This window comes from Amblyomma americanum, chromosome 1 (genome assembly GCF_052857255.1).
Source record: "Amblyomma americanum isolate KBUSLIRL-KWMA chromosome 1, ASM5285725v1, whole genome shotgun sequence".
Lineage (NCBI taxonomy): Eukaryota > Metazoa > Arthropoda > Arachnida > Ixodida > Ixodidae > Amblyomma > Amblyomma americanum.
This window is the reverse complement of record NC_135497.1, coordinates 146,630,516-146,645,847: the sequence shown is the minus strand read 5'-3', so window position 1 is coordinate 146,645,847 and position 15,332 is coordinate 146,630,516. Positions and strand designations below refer to the sequence as shown.

Here is a 15,332-nt window from a genome sequence, read left to right as displayed (position 1 = left end):
AAAGATGCGCACGCTTGTGGGATTGATGGCTGCTTGTCGACGACACAGCATTCTCAGTTGCCGAAACAAATTAGCCACCACTTCAGGCGACATATAGTACCGGCGTCGTATGAAACGCCAACAGGACAACTGACACGTGAACACAAAAAGTACTGAGGGCACTGAAGTCTACTTGCGTGATTTGAAGGCGAAAGCATCATTTTTTTTTAATTAATACTTTTTTCCTTCCTTTCTAATGAGACACCTACTTAGTCGTGAGGTAACGCATACACTAGGTTCACCCACTATTCGCAAAGAAGTAGCACTGCTTTGTGGCCCATATTGGTTGCGCGCTCGCCTTGCATTCTGAAGATCCCCGGCTTAATTCCCCGCACCTTCGGAAGAAATTTTTTCTTCGCTGCTGACGCCATTGGGCTTCGTTGCTAATGGGCCATATAAGACTTTCGCCTTAAAAATATTAACAGAGAAAACAAAGAAAACAACTGCGCCAGTATTCAGTCTCACTCCGCTAAGATATATCTTCGCTTCGCTGTCCGCCTCTAATTTGAAGCTGAGGGAACATTTGGCTTCCTCACCAATGTGCCGTTTCCCTGAAGGTGTACCATTCACGTCGTCTTTCTACAGTCACTCGCTTTCCTTCCTCGCTCCTTGAATGTTTTTACGCCTCGACTAATCCGCACGTATAAACAATTGGGGTTGTTAGGCGTTTTTAGCGTACCGGAGACGTATACCAGTTTACCAGATCCCTCTTGCGCATGCGCAGTGGCATTGTTGGGGTGCGGGGAAGCCACTGCGCGTGCGCCTTCGCCGCTTCGCGCTTGATAGTTTAGGTTTGGTCTATGGGGGTTTAACGTCCCAAGGCGACTCAGGTTATGAGAGACGCCGTAGTGAAGGGCTCCGGAAATTTCGACCACCTGGGGTTATTTAACGTGCGCTGACATCGCACAGCACACGGGCCTCTAGAATTTCGCCTCCACCGAAATTCGACCGCCACGGCCGGGATCGAACCCGCGTCTTTCGGGTCAGCAGCCGAGCGCCATAACCACTGAGCCACCGCGGCGGCTCGCGCTTGATGGTGTTATTGCTTTTATGTGTGTGTGTATCCAGCCAGGGCACCCTTGTTAGGCGCCCGCCCGTTACAAAGGGAAGGCTACATCATCATCATCGGGAGGGGTCCGGTAAACAGGTATACGTCTCCGGTATGCTAAAAACGTCTATTAACGCAATTTTCACCCCTGGGGATAGGTGTGACGCTGCACGTCGCGCGCCTGATGATGAAATTACGTAACGCAGTGTCTGCTATCACTCCAAAACACTTCCCCTCTACACTTCCTTTCCTGAGGTGAAGGGGCAAAATTGAAGAAAAAAAAACACCACTAAATGTGGGCCGAGGTTTCACAAAAGTGCCCCCACGCGTATGCACGACTCGCGCTTGGCCGGCGCATTTCCCTTCGGCCGTCGTTGACCGTGGGCTGTCGTCTCGTCGGCCATCACGACTGCCAAGCGCTCGAGGCCCCCTCCGTACGCTACGTGACGCCCCGGCGGCTGCCCGCCCTTGGCAGAGCGCGCGCTCTCATGGCGACGGCGTGTAATGGCGACCGAGCGTTTCGGTGCTACCTGGCATATATTGCACGCTTTACTGAGGCCGGAAAAAAAGAAAATAAATAACTGACATATAGTAAACGGAGCTCATCTCAGACTGAAGAGTCGTTAGCTTTGACGTTTATACAGAGTGTAACTAAAAAGCTCGAATGAACAAGATGATTAAAAAAATGAATAAAGTTATCTTATCGGTGGTTCGCACGATTTAATCCGCAGAAAAATTACCCCTAATAGTTCTGCTTCGCGAAAAAAAAAAAGCACGAACTGCAATGTTTTTCAGAAAACGTAAAAAGAGCAGTCTCATACCCAAATCATAGTCCAAGTGAGGCACGCGGCACCCCATACACGGGCGTCTACAGGGCACCGCAGTCGCTCGTCGCCGCATTGCTGCATGGACACAGGCGGGTTGTTTTAATAGTACAGCGACATATACGCCGGAGTATCGACTGCAGTGCTGCGCGATGCAAAGCGATTAGTCGCCGCTGAAGTGTCGAAACGCAGCGCACTTCTCTGAATTTGCGATGACTAATTAGCGCTAATCCGGTGATGCAAACACGCCTGCAACCTAGAGGCTGCAAAGGTCAACATATTACACGCCTTTTGTTTAGTTTTCTTTTTTGTGTGTGTGCAAACGAAACCTGAGCGCAAGGCAGCTTCTTATTAGATCGGAAAGATATTGAGAAACTGCCTCGCGGACAAACAAGCTTATTGCGAACTACAAACAGCTTGTCGGCTGCGCGCGAGATGCCGCAAAGCGAAGGCCCAGCAGAAGAGAGAGAAACACAAATAAAACAAAAAGGCGAAGTACGGCCAAGAAGGCGAACAAAAAAGGACTGGCGTCTATATAGTCCTCTCTGAGGTGTTCCTGCCCGTGTCATTTCGCGTTGCCATTTTCCTCACATACAGCGTCACATTCCCGGAAAATGGCAGCACGCGCGCTCAAAATGTAAACCAACAAAATACGAAGAAAAGCTCGTTACGTGTGTTGAGACAAATGTTACAAGTTCGTCGCTATTTTGTTCGACACTTGCCCGTGTGCGCACACCGGTTGACGCAAGAAACAAGCGCGCCGTTATTGATCGGTCCGCGTGTGCTATATACGAAGCTACGCAATTGTTTGCGCCGTGCACCGCAGATGCGCGCGCGTCAGAGGCACAATTGTTGCGAACTACACGCCATTTATGGAACACGCGCGCAAGAGGAAAGGTCCGGCGGGACTCCCGCTCGGCCGCAGCTGCTGCTGCGAGAGGGGGGGTCATCGCCAAGTGACCCTGAACTTGGGGCCCGCGCCTAAGCCCAATTAACGACAAATCTCGCCGCCGCGATGGGTCCCGCACGCTACGAACGACCAGGACCCGGCCGGTGTGGTCACTCGCGGAACATGGCAGTGCGCACTGCTGCGGAGACCGAAATGGGTGGACACGGCTGAACCCTTTAAATCGGGCGGTGACTCAAGCCACCTAGCCATGACTTATGAAATTGCGCTCTTGTCTCGCTTTTAGCCACCAATTATATAACCTCCGCGACAAAAGCGTCGGCGCTGTGCAGCCAGGTCCTGAAGCGGACCGCTGTCGAGCGTGTTCGACTGTGGTCCGTGCCTCGGGCGAAGCTTATCGGACAGCGGGACACCGATTCGTATACTCCGCGTTCTCCCAAAGTATGCGAGAAATCGGGGCGACCTAATAAAAGGCGACGTAATCGCTACAACGGGCCCGGGTTGTCGAACGTGGTTTTTGCGAGGCACGGAAAACGACCGAGTCAAGGGTGGGCACGTGAGCGAATCGGTAAGGCAGTGTAAGCAATAAACAGGAGGGCACACCTAAGCTCCGCCTGAAGGGTATGACGCGACAGCGTTAATGCCCATATATGCGTAATTGGCCCTTCTCTACTCAACACGCATAGAACGCTGGAAGTCCCCGTACCACTCCTGGCGCAGTGATGCGCAAGTGCCGTGCAATGGCAGGTGCTGCCACCGGTGGGGCTTGTGCGACCGAAGTTGCTCTTCCCGAGCGACCAATCATTAATTTAACCGCCACCTGCCACGGTGGGCAGTTTGTGATGACGCCGCAATGTCACGTGACCTAGGTGGCTCACTCTGCCCCCTAGGCTCCTTACGTGGGGATATTTCGCTCACGGTCAACGACGCTGACTTTTCTGCGACACGGGCGTCCTAACGCCAGCGCTTTAAACCGTACAGAAGGCGCTCAAGAAACCTAGACAAAAACACTGGCGGCGCTGGGCCACTTCGTCTAGTTTACACGTCCGCTGCTTCACGTATCTATTTTTCTTTTTAGAAATCATGAGTCGAATGTTCAAGAAAAAAAGCTGTCTGTGTTCTGTTTAGAATGAGTCGAATCTGCCAGCTGAAACAAGGACACAGAAAAAAAAAACGGTCTGTGTGTGTCTGGGTAGCCGGGCAATGTGCACAGAGTTCCCATACACGGGCGCCGGCCTTAAATCATTCTTGGTGCGTGCGCCACGAAATTAGCGTGTTTTAACATGCACTGACACTGGAACACGGGAAAACTGGCAGTCGAAACAGTGCAGCTCGTACCTTCTGCCTCACTGCAGAGATATACCTATCGGCGAGACAGCTGGCACGTGCATGCGCGCTCGAAACAGCGCGAAAGCTCAAAGCAGCTCTACGGAAACACCGCCATCCCCGGAGCACTAAGCACGGAAAGCTGTGCGCGGTCACACGCACAGAGCACACGTGCCACTCGACGACACACGCGCGAAATTTTGGTCGGCGAAAAATTTAAGCGACACAAAAATGCGCCGCACGCAGTGCAGTGCCGCAAAAAAAGGTGGGAGCAACTTCCGCACCCGTTTCCCGGTTGCCTCCGAAAGTACACGCGCGGTGCTATTTCGCCAAAGCGACGTAGTACGCAGGAAAAATAAGACGCAACCCCAGATCACGTCTGCCTATGGAGCAAGAATTGAGCTAGCGTTGCGCAGCCATCCAGGCACCAAACATGGGGCTGTGACGGTGTGAGCGAGTCACGTCTCCAGAAGCGCGACGGAATGCGTGCGCCTCTTTCGCGAGAGAATGCGGAGGTATTCGCTCTCAGCGACTGCACTGTCCGAGGCTCTCGGAGCGGAGAAACGCCTCTCTCCTCGAGGCGGCGGCGGCCACCTCATCCAGCCCGGTCCCCGGCCAGAGAAAGGCTGCTTGTTTTTTCCGTCCCGTTTGCTGGAGCGGTGCAACGCACGACCGGAACCGTGAGAGTGCTGTCGGAGGACCGACCGCACGCAATGTGCAGGCCCTGCGCTGCACCGGGAAGCCCGAGCCACGCGGAAAGGCTACACCGACTGCACGTCAACTGGGACCAGGCAGCGAACGCAATTCGCACCGCGGTTCCCGAGAGGGTGGCGCACAGCCGGCGCCAGCAAAGCTCACCGTTGGGCAGGGCTCTCACGAGGTCCACGCTCATGGTGCGCGCCGTCCGCAGCGGAAGGGTTCGGGCCTCATGCGGCCCCGGCAGCGCGTCGTCGAGTCCGGGCGAGCAGCTGCAGAGCGCCACACCGGAGCAGTCAACCTCTCCCACCCCGCAGCTGGAGAAAGTGCTGCTCCCCGGAGAAAGGGGCCCCCGGAGGAGGCGGCCCAGTTGCGCGGCCTCCTCGCCCCCGCCGGAGAGGACTTGCTCGGGGGCTTCCCCCTCGCCGGCTCTTCCGTAACGCCTACTCAGGAATGCACGGCCGTACAACCGCCGCCGCCGCCGCTCGCTACACATACCGCGCTGCCCCCAAGCTCCGTGTGCACAGGTGCCTCCGAGGTCGCCGCACTTGCGGGAATGCAAACGAAATATGTCACCGCCGGGCCCCCGCTCGGCCACTGCGCGCCGCACGTGAGCAGTTGCACAAGAGGCACTCCCGCCGAGCGTAAATGCGCCCCCAAGTTCCTCCGCTCAGCCCCCCCCGCTCCTTCCACTAAATCCTCCCAACGATGTCGCTGGATTCCTCGGGGCTTCTTCTGCACCCGAGGATGCAGACCGACGCGGCGTGAACGCTTTGATATCACAAATGAGGCCAGTACTGATAGCGGTGATGACGGTGATCACAGTGATTACGTACAGTCCCCCCCACCTGATCTTAGAACACCCAACATCCCGAAGAACATGGCACCATATATCCGCACGAGGGTTCTCGTCGAGGACGAGCTGACCGACATCAGCGTGACCCCTAAACACGTGCAGCCTTTGCCAGAAATACACACAACACCAGCCGTCAAGTGGGACTCGCTAGCACATTTGGCAGTTGGAAGCTTGGGAGGGTTGAGGACGCCAGTTCCTCCCGCCTTCCAGAGAATGATGCATGTCCAACATTCTCGGACAAAAATTTGAATGTTGGAAATTGTAAGATACTGTTACGGAAATATTGAAGGCACATTGTTCCGATGTGTAGCAAAATTTTTCTTTTAAAGTATTTCCGCCGATCGTATCGAGCAGTTAAGACGGCCATTGAAAACCTATGGGGAACGCTTTTGACGATAGCGAAAGCGTCAACAGCAAAAAAAAAGAAAAGAAATGGAAGACTGTTGTCGCGTGGTCTGCGGAAATATTGATTGTTGTACCCCGCCGCGGTGGCTCAGTGGTTATGGCACTGGGGTGCTGACCTGAAAGACGCGGGTTCGATCCCGGCCGCTGTGGTAGAATTTCGATGAAGGCGAAATTCCAGACGTCCGTGTGTTGTGCGATGTCAGTGCAGGTTAAACAACCTCAGGCGGTCGAAATTTCCGGATTCCTTTACTACGGCGTCTTTCATAGCCTGAGTTGGGACGTTAAACACCAATAAACCAAGCCATATTGATTGTTATAGTGAAACATTACATTATATGAAAAAAAATTGCGGTCGTAAACTGTTACCCGGTCAAAATTGCTTTTGTCTAGAATTGTTGGGTATGGCCACGCTGAAGGGCTCAGAAGCAAAACCCTTATGCTGTATATTTTTGACAAAGGCTGCACAGTCGAGGATGAAAGTCTTTGGAACGCGTGATCTACAAACGAAGCCGATAACTCTATTATTCCCCCTTGGTTGAAGACCACACTTGAGGAGGTAAAAGGCAGAAATTCTCTTCTTTCACCTCCACGACTGACGACTCCAGCCGGGCGCTCATTTGCGGATCACGCGGTCCAGATACTTGTGTCCCAGACTGTGAGTACGCGGGCGCCGCACGCTCCCAAACAGGGTTCCTACGAGTACGTCATCTCCGAAGGAGACGCCAAAAAACTGATCTCACATAGAGGTGGTGCCGACTTCCTTGGCACCACCTACGCGTCGGCGATGACCAGCTACGGACTCCTCCATCAACATTTACATGACCTCGACCCGAACAGTCAGAAACACTCCGAAGATTCCCGTTGAACCGCAGTTGTATGATGTCCTCAAAGCGGCACCGAACCGCATCTTTAACACAACTGTCACCCTATGCCGACTAAATGGTTACGCAGAAATTGAGCTGTCTCATCAGCTCGGCCGCGAAACCAACGTCCGGGCTTCTTCGATCCCCTGGCCAAATTAGGCATCGAGTGAAACATACACAACAGAGCTCATCGAACACTATGGGATTATGAGGCAGGCTAGGACAACTCTTTCCCAAACCACACCCCTCTCACTACAGAGCAGGCGCACGTCCTTGGCAGCTACACGTATCCTAACACAATCGTGACCTCATACAGGTACTTCTTATTACGACAGCGACGCACACCACTATGTCCCAAATGCACCAAAGTGGTGGCAGATGTGGCGCATGCGCAATATAGGCCTGCAAAGCCGTGGTCAGCTCACCCCATCCCCCTCAACCCACCCCATCCCCCTCATCCCCCCCAGCGGGCCCTGGCGGACCAAGCGCTGCTGTTCGAGAGGCCTTAATTTGATTGCTTCAGTAAAGCTGTTCTCTCTATCTACGAGATGCCGGCCAGTGAGAGGCGCCGACTCGGTCATGTGACGCATCTCGCTGGCGCCCCCAATGGCACTCTGCCGCCTGGGCTGTGACAGAATTGAAGCCAGCTGCTCCTGCTCAGCAGCTGAACCTTTTCGTCCGTTGTGCACAGCGAAATGTCATTACGCTACCACCACACAGCGACCACGGCCATCTGTCGTTCACCCGCCACGGCCCTTTGTTTGGCTCCGGAGGCAGCCTGCTTAAATCAATGCCATTTTTACAAAAATCATCTTCACTAGGACGCAGCAAGCGCCACACTGTCCCATGGCGGTCAATCCCGCGCTGTTTCCCTGTAAAACAGCCCGTATTATGACTCACGGCAGGGTGAAACAGATGCTGATTCTGCTCTCGCACTTGGCACGGCCGTAGCGCACATAAAAATACGAAAGCAAGTCCCTTTCGACGAACTGCGGACGTACGCCCCGTATCACCGAGAGCGGAAGTTATCTGCGCTTTGCATGACGCCGATATGCCTGTTCCGTATTGTCTGAAACGGAAGCTTGGGCACGCCTAACGCGACGTGCACCCGTACATGGACTTAAAAATTTGCGCCTTGCCTCGCTACGCGTGCACATCGCGCGGTGCGTTAAAGGCGCATGCATGGCTGGCCAGTATGACGGAGGTCAGGCGACACACGCGCATCGAGACCACGAACCCTGCTGCTTTCCCAATCAAGATGTATGTATGTATGTGTGGTGGAGTCTGAACGGCGCTCTTCATTAGCTGTGCCCTGTGGCAATCGTCGGCATTCCTCTGCCCACTCTGAGGCTAGGCGGCAGCGGTCGCATCGTATATGCCAGTGCTTTTATCGCCCAGCTCACAAGCAGCACTCACTGCATCGCTCGTACCTAGGGTGCCTCGATGCCAGCGCCGGGGTGGAGACAACTTAGGCGACGCCGCCATATTGAATCACAACTGGCCTCTCCCATGTACCGCGAAATACTCGACTGGTAACCCAGTGTAGCTCTCGCTGCAAAAGGCCGTTCAAGTTAAAGCACTTTGAAGCGCGCCGAGAGCATGAACGGCGCCGTTACAGACGCTAGCGCCGCTGATCCCGTGTGATTCAATATGGCGGCGCCCCTGAAGTTGTCTCCACCCTGAACGGCGATTCTCACATCGAGGCACCCTACTCGTACCGCGACAAAAGGGCCATTTCGACGACCGCGCGGCTGTGCGCGTTCTGCAGTGTGAGCCTCTAGCTGGCTCCTGATCTCAGAAAGCGTTAACTCATACTACATGGCATGTGTTTTTCGTAGAAGCCCGCCACTGATTTTTTTTTAATAGGCTTTTCGAGGCAATAACACGCCTTTTTCGGGAAAGTTATCCCAGCGCTGGTGAACGTCAGAAACAGGTGAATCATGCTATCTACTATGTTGGTTAACTAAATAAATACTAATAGCCAACTTTGTAACTATTTCAGATAATACCTGGTTGCAATTAGAGATTTGTAGTTGACCATTAATAATAGCCATATCTGTTTTAGAATTTCGAAAACGCCATTACCCTCGGCGCTGTGGCTCGACAAAATATGGCCATTTCTCGAGCGATTCGAAAATCGCGCGCCACCTGTGTGCGCGCTCAGCGACGTCCAGGGAAGTGCATCAAAAGGCGCCACTCCGCGGCGTACGTGCCATGTGACCGTCTCAGTCCCGTCCGAGGGCGCGCGACTCACGAATTGCGCGAGAAATGGCCGAAATTCGTTGAGCCACAGCGCCAAGAGGGCAATCGTGTTTTCCAAACTATAAAAACTGGTATCGCTATTACCAATGGTCAGCTACATATTTCTAATTGAAGCAAGGTGCAGCAATAGTTCAAAAGTTGAATATTAGATTTTAGTTAACGTTAACCAGCGTATGATTCACCTGTTTCCTGACGTCTGCAGGAATTGGTGCTGTAACTTTGCCAAAGAAGCCATCCTTTTACCTCAAACAGCCTTTTTTTAAAATTAGAGTCGGGCTTCCCTGAAACACTTGGCATGTATAGACTCACTCTGTGGCGAGCTGTTCGTCAAGTTCTCAGCAGAGCGAACAAATGGCAAACCTTTGGTACGACGGGTGATCTTGGACGCCATGGGATGTTTTTTCAAAGTGGCATGGGCGTTGCCGGAGTACAGACCGCAGCGCAGAAGACACGGGACGTGCGACGGTAAGCGGATCGCCGGCAGGACTGCAGTACAGTGAGCCGCATCCGCTCCACACCGCGGCGCTGCCGGTAGCTGTCCGCCTATACCTGCTCGGGTATCCAGTTGCGACCGCGCTGTCGGACCCAACACGTGCATGTGGAGCGCGTCCGTTCTCCGCGAGGAGAAAAGGAAACGCTGCTACAGAAGTCGCGTCGAAAGGACCGCTAACAAAGACGACAGCCGCCGTCTCAAAAATAGAAAATAAACTGAGCTGCCAACGATAGCCGTCACACGCGAGCGCCACACCTCGCCTGCATCGCGGAGCAGACGGCCGGCCCGAGAGCGTGAGTCGGCGATGCATGGAACGAGCGCCTCTGCACGTCTTCGCGGCTCAGCGCGGAGCCATACTGACCACATCCTTCAGTACTTAGTGTGGGCTATAGGCCGAGGTCATCCCCGACACTTTCCAGCTCGCCTGCAAAGACTCTAAAACGTCTAACGGCGTCTCGCAACACCATTCGTCATCTTTGAAAGTGCGTGCATCAACTCCCGCCTCGTGCAGTTCATGCCACACTGAAGCTAATAACGGGACAGAAATTTCCCAGCAGCTGTGGTTGATCAGTATTAAGGCCTTTCTTGGCTCATGAGTGGCATGGGCGGAAGTTGTAGACCGAAGTTTGTGGACGGTAGTTGTCCGCACGAACTGTCAGTCATGAGTTGCGCGGTAAATAAAACAAAGACGTAGAAGTGGATAAAGCCGCTCATAAGCAACATGCGTGTAATGAAACAAAAACCGAAAATGCAAGAAAATACAAATAATAATAAAAAGAATGAAAATAAAAAATAGAGAATGAAAAATAAAATAAATAATTAAAATTAAAGAAATCAAAAATGGAGGGAAGAAAACAGGACAGGGAAACGCTTTCGTATTTCCGCTCCTAAGCAGACTTAAGTGGAATGCTGTTATTTTTTTTCCACGTGTAGGAGCCGCACTGACCTTTGCGCTTCCGCTCTAAAGAATATATGCAGTCTTGTTCTTTCAACTGTTTTTTCTCGGACAATGCCCTTTTACTACAATAAACCAGACAGCTGCGAAGACACGTTCACCTTTATTAAAAAGACGGCTTGATGAATACTGAACGTGTCATAATATGATACGACTGGCATTTGTTAAGGTAACGAGGCACAAAAGATCCGCTCAGATGCCTCCAAAGTCATTTCGCAAGAGTGCGGTTTCGCTTAGTGGCTGACATTTCCTCGTCCGATGCTAATTTCCCTTTGTGCGCTGCCAGCTGCGTTGACGAACGCATTAAAGCAGCGCGGACAATGCGTTCTAAATTCTTGCTAAAAAATGTTGCCGAAGCGACTGATCACCCTGATGCATTGTTGTGTCACTTGTTTTCAGGCGATCTGATATGAACTGTGTACGATAAAGCCGTTGCGATATGTGAGTACAGTACAATATAGAATATTCTGGTTCGCTATCAGTGATATATATATATATATATATATATATATATATATATATATATATATATATATATATATATATATATATATATATATATATATATATATATATATATATATTAGCAGACAAGGCAAATGAAATGAGGGGCTCGAATTGACAAACATATAAAGGAAGCCAACAGTCACCGAAACCAGATGCACAGGGGAATGTTTCTATTTTTTATTTAATTAGTAGTGCCAATCAATTGGTTTAAAGAAAATTACTTATAAAGCAGCAGGTTCGGATCCAACCGGCGGCATGGTTGTTTTTTTTCTGCTGCTTTATAATTTTCATTTAACCAATTGATTGGAACTAGTAATCAAATAAAAAATAGAAACATTCCCCTGTGCACCTTGCTTTCGGTGACATGTTTTTATATATATATATATATATATATATATATATATATATATATATATATATATATATATATATATATATATATATATATATATATATATATATATATATATATATATATATATATATATATAAACTTATTATGAAGGGAGCCAACAGTCACTGAAAGCAAGGTGCATAAGGGAATGTTTATTTTTTATTTATTTATTTTTTAAATGTGTAGTGCTGATCAGTGGGATAATAATACTTCGATTAATCTATCGCGCTTAAAGAAAATTACTTATCAAGCAGCAGAAAAAACAACCATGCCGCAAAATAGGGTTTTCGGCGTAAACAGAAGGTTTTCCCGCCATAGTAATGCCAGCGTTGGCGGACGTCAAAAAACAGGCGAATCATCTTTGCTAGTTGAGTGATTAAATAAATTCTAATAGTTAGCTTTTTAACTATTACCAATAGGCACCTGATTGTAATTATAAATTTGGCTACTACATGCTAATAATACACATGCACTTTCGAAAAGTATGCAGGCAAAGCAACCCCTCCAGTGGTCGTAACTACTCGAAATGGCCAAATTTTGTCGCGCCACAGAGGCGAGAGTAATGGCGTTTTCGAAATTCCAAAAACTGGTATGGCTATTATACTAACGGCCGGCTACAAATTTCTAATTGCAATCAGGTGCCTATTGGTAACGGTTAAAAGTTAACTATTCGAATTTAGTTAATCGCTTAGCTAGTTTAGATAATTCGCCTGTTTTTTGACGACCGCCAACACTCTTATTACTATATATATGTATAAGCGCGTAAAACACTTTTTTTTTTTTCACGTGGACAACATCGCCACGTACCTCAAAGAGCGAATGAGGTGTCCACTGGCCCAGGGAGCCTGCTCACAGCGCGATCGAGGTGTCCACTGACCCGGTCACACTTGCTACTCAGAGGTTTCACACAGACACACGCACCGCCGAGACACGGGCAGTGCGGCTATGAGTGCTTTCCCGTGCACTCAAAGCAAGGCTGCACGTAGCGCAGTGTGAAGCGTCGAGAGACACAGGAACGTGTGCGTGCAAACGAGGCCACCTATTGGGGCCTCTGCATTGCATTCGCGGCCCATGCGACTTCTTTGGGTAGCAGCTCATGCACAAACGGCAATTGTCAGTCGCCTTGGAATTTGCGCCATTGGCAGAAACGACAACTCTGTGACGATCATAAAGTTCGACGATAATGTCGACTGTCAATGCGCGGTTATTTTCGTGCAGGACGATCATGTCCCTCGTCCACGAAGCACTATATAGGGCCAGCAAACCGATACAACCGTTTGGAAACTCTTCCCCGCGAGGAGTCGGCTGCCATCGCGTTCAGGGCCTGTGTTGTTGGAAATACGATTGCCTGCCACGATCAGGAACTTTGTCCTGGAAAGTTTAGCATGTGCTACGAAAGAGAGGCGGAGAGTGAGAAAGACTACCCCATAAGGAACGATCGTGCTTAGCCGCCACGTGAAGCACGAGACACGGAGGGCTGTGCGCACTTGATCGTGGACGGAAGTGCGCGTCGAATTATTACCAACGGGAAATTATGTTTTCGGAATAGTGAGACGGGTGTTGTGAATGGTACTTGTCGCTAGCGCAACGTCCGCTAAAGGCCTGAGATTAACGACCAGGCACAATGCACCGAATCTCCTCAATGCTGTCTTCCTTTCTTCCTACACCGGTGCCACGCATGCCGTGCTCGATGGTGCAAAGCGCCAAAGCCGCCTGTATACACGCATTAACAGCTAGGTTAATTGGGCTACTGCGTATTACCCGTCGAATAATCTGCCCGGCTAGCACCAGTGGCTCTCCCTTCGAGCGGTTCAGAGCCAACCAGTCGCCCATGCGCAATGTTTGCCAAAATGCGTTCGGAAGTGAGTCTCTGGAAATTGTAGATACAAGTAGGAATTATCACCGCTATAGGCAGAGCTGCTAAGGGCGGCAAAGGCAATCATTATCCGCGTACAAACACTTAGCAAGAAACACACAATAAATCTCGCATCGCCTTCCGCCTCGTCTGTCAACTTCAGCTGTGACATTTTCGCTTCGTTCACCTTGAGCTTCGACATTTCAGTTTCGGCCGCTTCGATGACGTCTGCGTTCCGCCATGACGTCAGCGCAAGGACGATCCTTGACGGCCACCTTCTTTCCGCGTATCCCGAGGCTCAGAGACTGGCGCTCAACGCCGACTTCCGCGTCGCGTTCGACGGCCGGCATTCGATGCCGATTGCGATGGCCCCAGCTGCTCCGTTGTTGCGCGCCGACCGGCGCGGCAACATACTACGTGCTTCAAGGAGAGACACTGGCAGCGTGAAAACCGACAGACGGCGCATTTTCTCCTAGCATAGAGTTTTCTTTTTATTACTTTTTAGTGCGAAAACACTATATTGGCCCTCTAACCTGGAAAATGCCGGTGCGCGGTGAAGCCTCTGAAGTTAGAGTCACGTGATGCGAGAAATGGCGAAAAATAAACGAGACGTTGAATGAGGGTGACACTCGGCCAACCTGGAAAAATGAAATAAATATTGCCGCGACTGGGATTCGAGCCCGCGCAGGAGCGAACAGGTCAGCTTCGCTGGCCACTGCACGAGAGCCCTATAGGCTATCGCCGGAAGCCGATCACGCGCGCCTCGTGATAAACAGCAACATACTCTAGTGCTGTGCACTGCAAGTCGTCGCCTTCGTCAACCTCCATCTCTGAGCAAGTCACGAAAGGAAAGGCATTAAACGCGCTTTCAATCGCGCTTTCAGGTGCACACGTGGCGTTGGTGTCCAGCTGCAAAAACCTGGTTTCGCACAGTTTTTCGTGGTAAGCAATGCTAAACCAGCAGCAGCTTTTTTTTTTTTTTGAGAAGCACGCGGGTACCACACGTCAAACGAACACCTCGACAAGTGAAGCACAGTCTGCGCCACTCTTGTGCAAAGCGCTTGAGGGGTGTGCGCATCGCGATAAAAATTTTAATTAGAAAGCAGCCCATGGTTTCCGGGAGAAGCGCTCGTGCCCACCTTGTTTACACATCTGTATAGCTGTACTTCTACGCAAGCATTGCCGCTAAAATCTAGAAGATGCGACGAGGTGCCAACGTTTTATGCAGGAAAGCGCGCCGCCCGGGCGCTCTACACAAGGATGACGCAGAATGCACACCACGCGATTGTTTCCAATTTAGCGTCATCCATATCACTCTTTCACTCCCTTCGCAAACTACGAAAACAGGGCAGAATTTAGGAGCGGTCATTTTCCACATTTTTTTCTTTTCTGCCCTTCATGATTGGCAGCCAACGCCAATGACGTCATGGCTGGCAAACCCCGTCACTCATCGGCTCTGACCAGTGGCAAAGAAGGGAAGTAATGAACTGCAAGACTACCAAAGGCTTACAGCCTAGCCTAAGGAACAGGAAGGTTCCTTTTTAACCAGCGTTCAATGGGCACCCAATGCAAATAGCACGCGCACTCGAGACTACTTTCCCGACCACTCTGGGCCACCGTAAGTTGAAACCAGCTGAACAGGATCTGAACCGTTGCCTGTTCGACGCGAGGTCGAGAGTGCCGTCACCGAGCCCGCACTGGAACCGAGCATCCGCTGCCCAGCAGGACTCCCGTTTACAAGGCACGCTTCGCCGCCTGCGATCCGCGCAGCCGCTCGCCTCTCGTTCGCGACCGAAGACGGCGCAGTCGCGGCGCACCCGCGCTTTAGCCCCGAGCTCGTGCGCGGGAGTGTGACCGCGAAGTAGAGCTAGACTCTCCGTCACCCCGGCAGCCATGGCCGAC

General features: G+C 51.2%; 1 long non-coding RNA gene across 1 annotated transcript in view; it reads right to left on the bottom strand.

The window, feature by feature from the left end:
* Positions 1-1,907: 1,907 nt before the first annotated feature.
* LOC144113847 (uncharacterized) overlaps positions 1,908-15,332 on the bottom strand; it is a 48,503-nt gene continuing 35,078 nt past the window's right edge. Inside the window, exon 4 of the long non-coding RNA XR_013310889.1 lies at positions 1,908-1,989. This is a non-coding gene — a long non-coding RNA (uncharacterized LOC144113847). The remainder of the gene's footprint in view (positions 1,990-15,332) is intronic.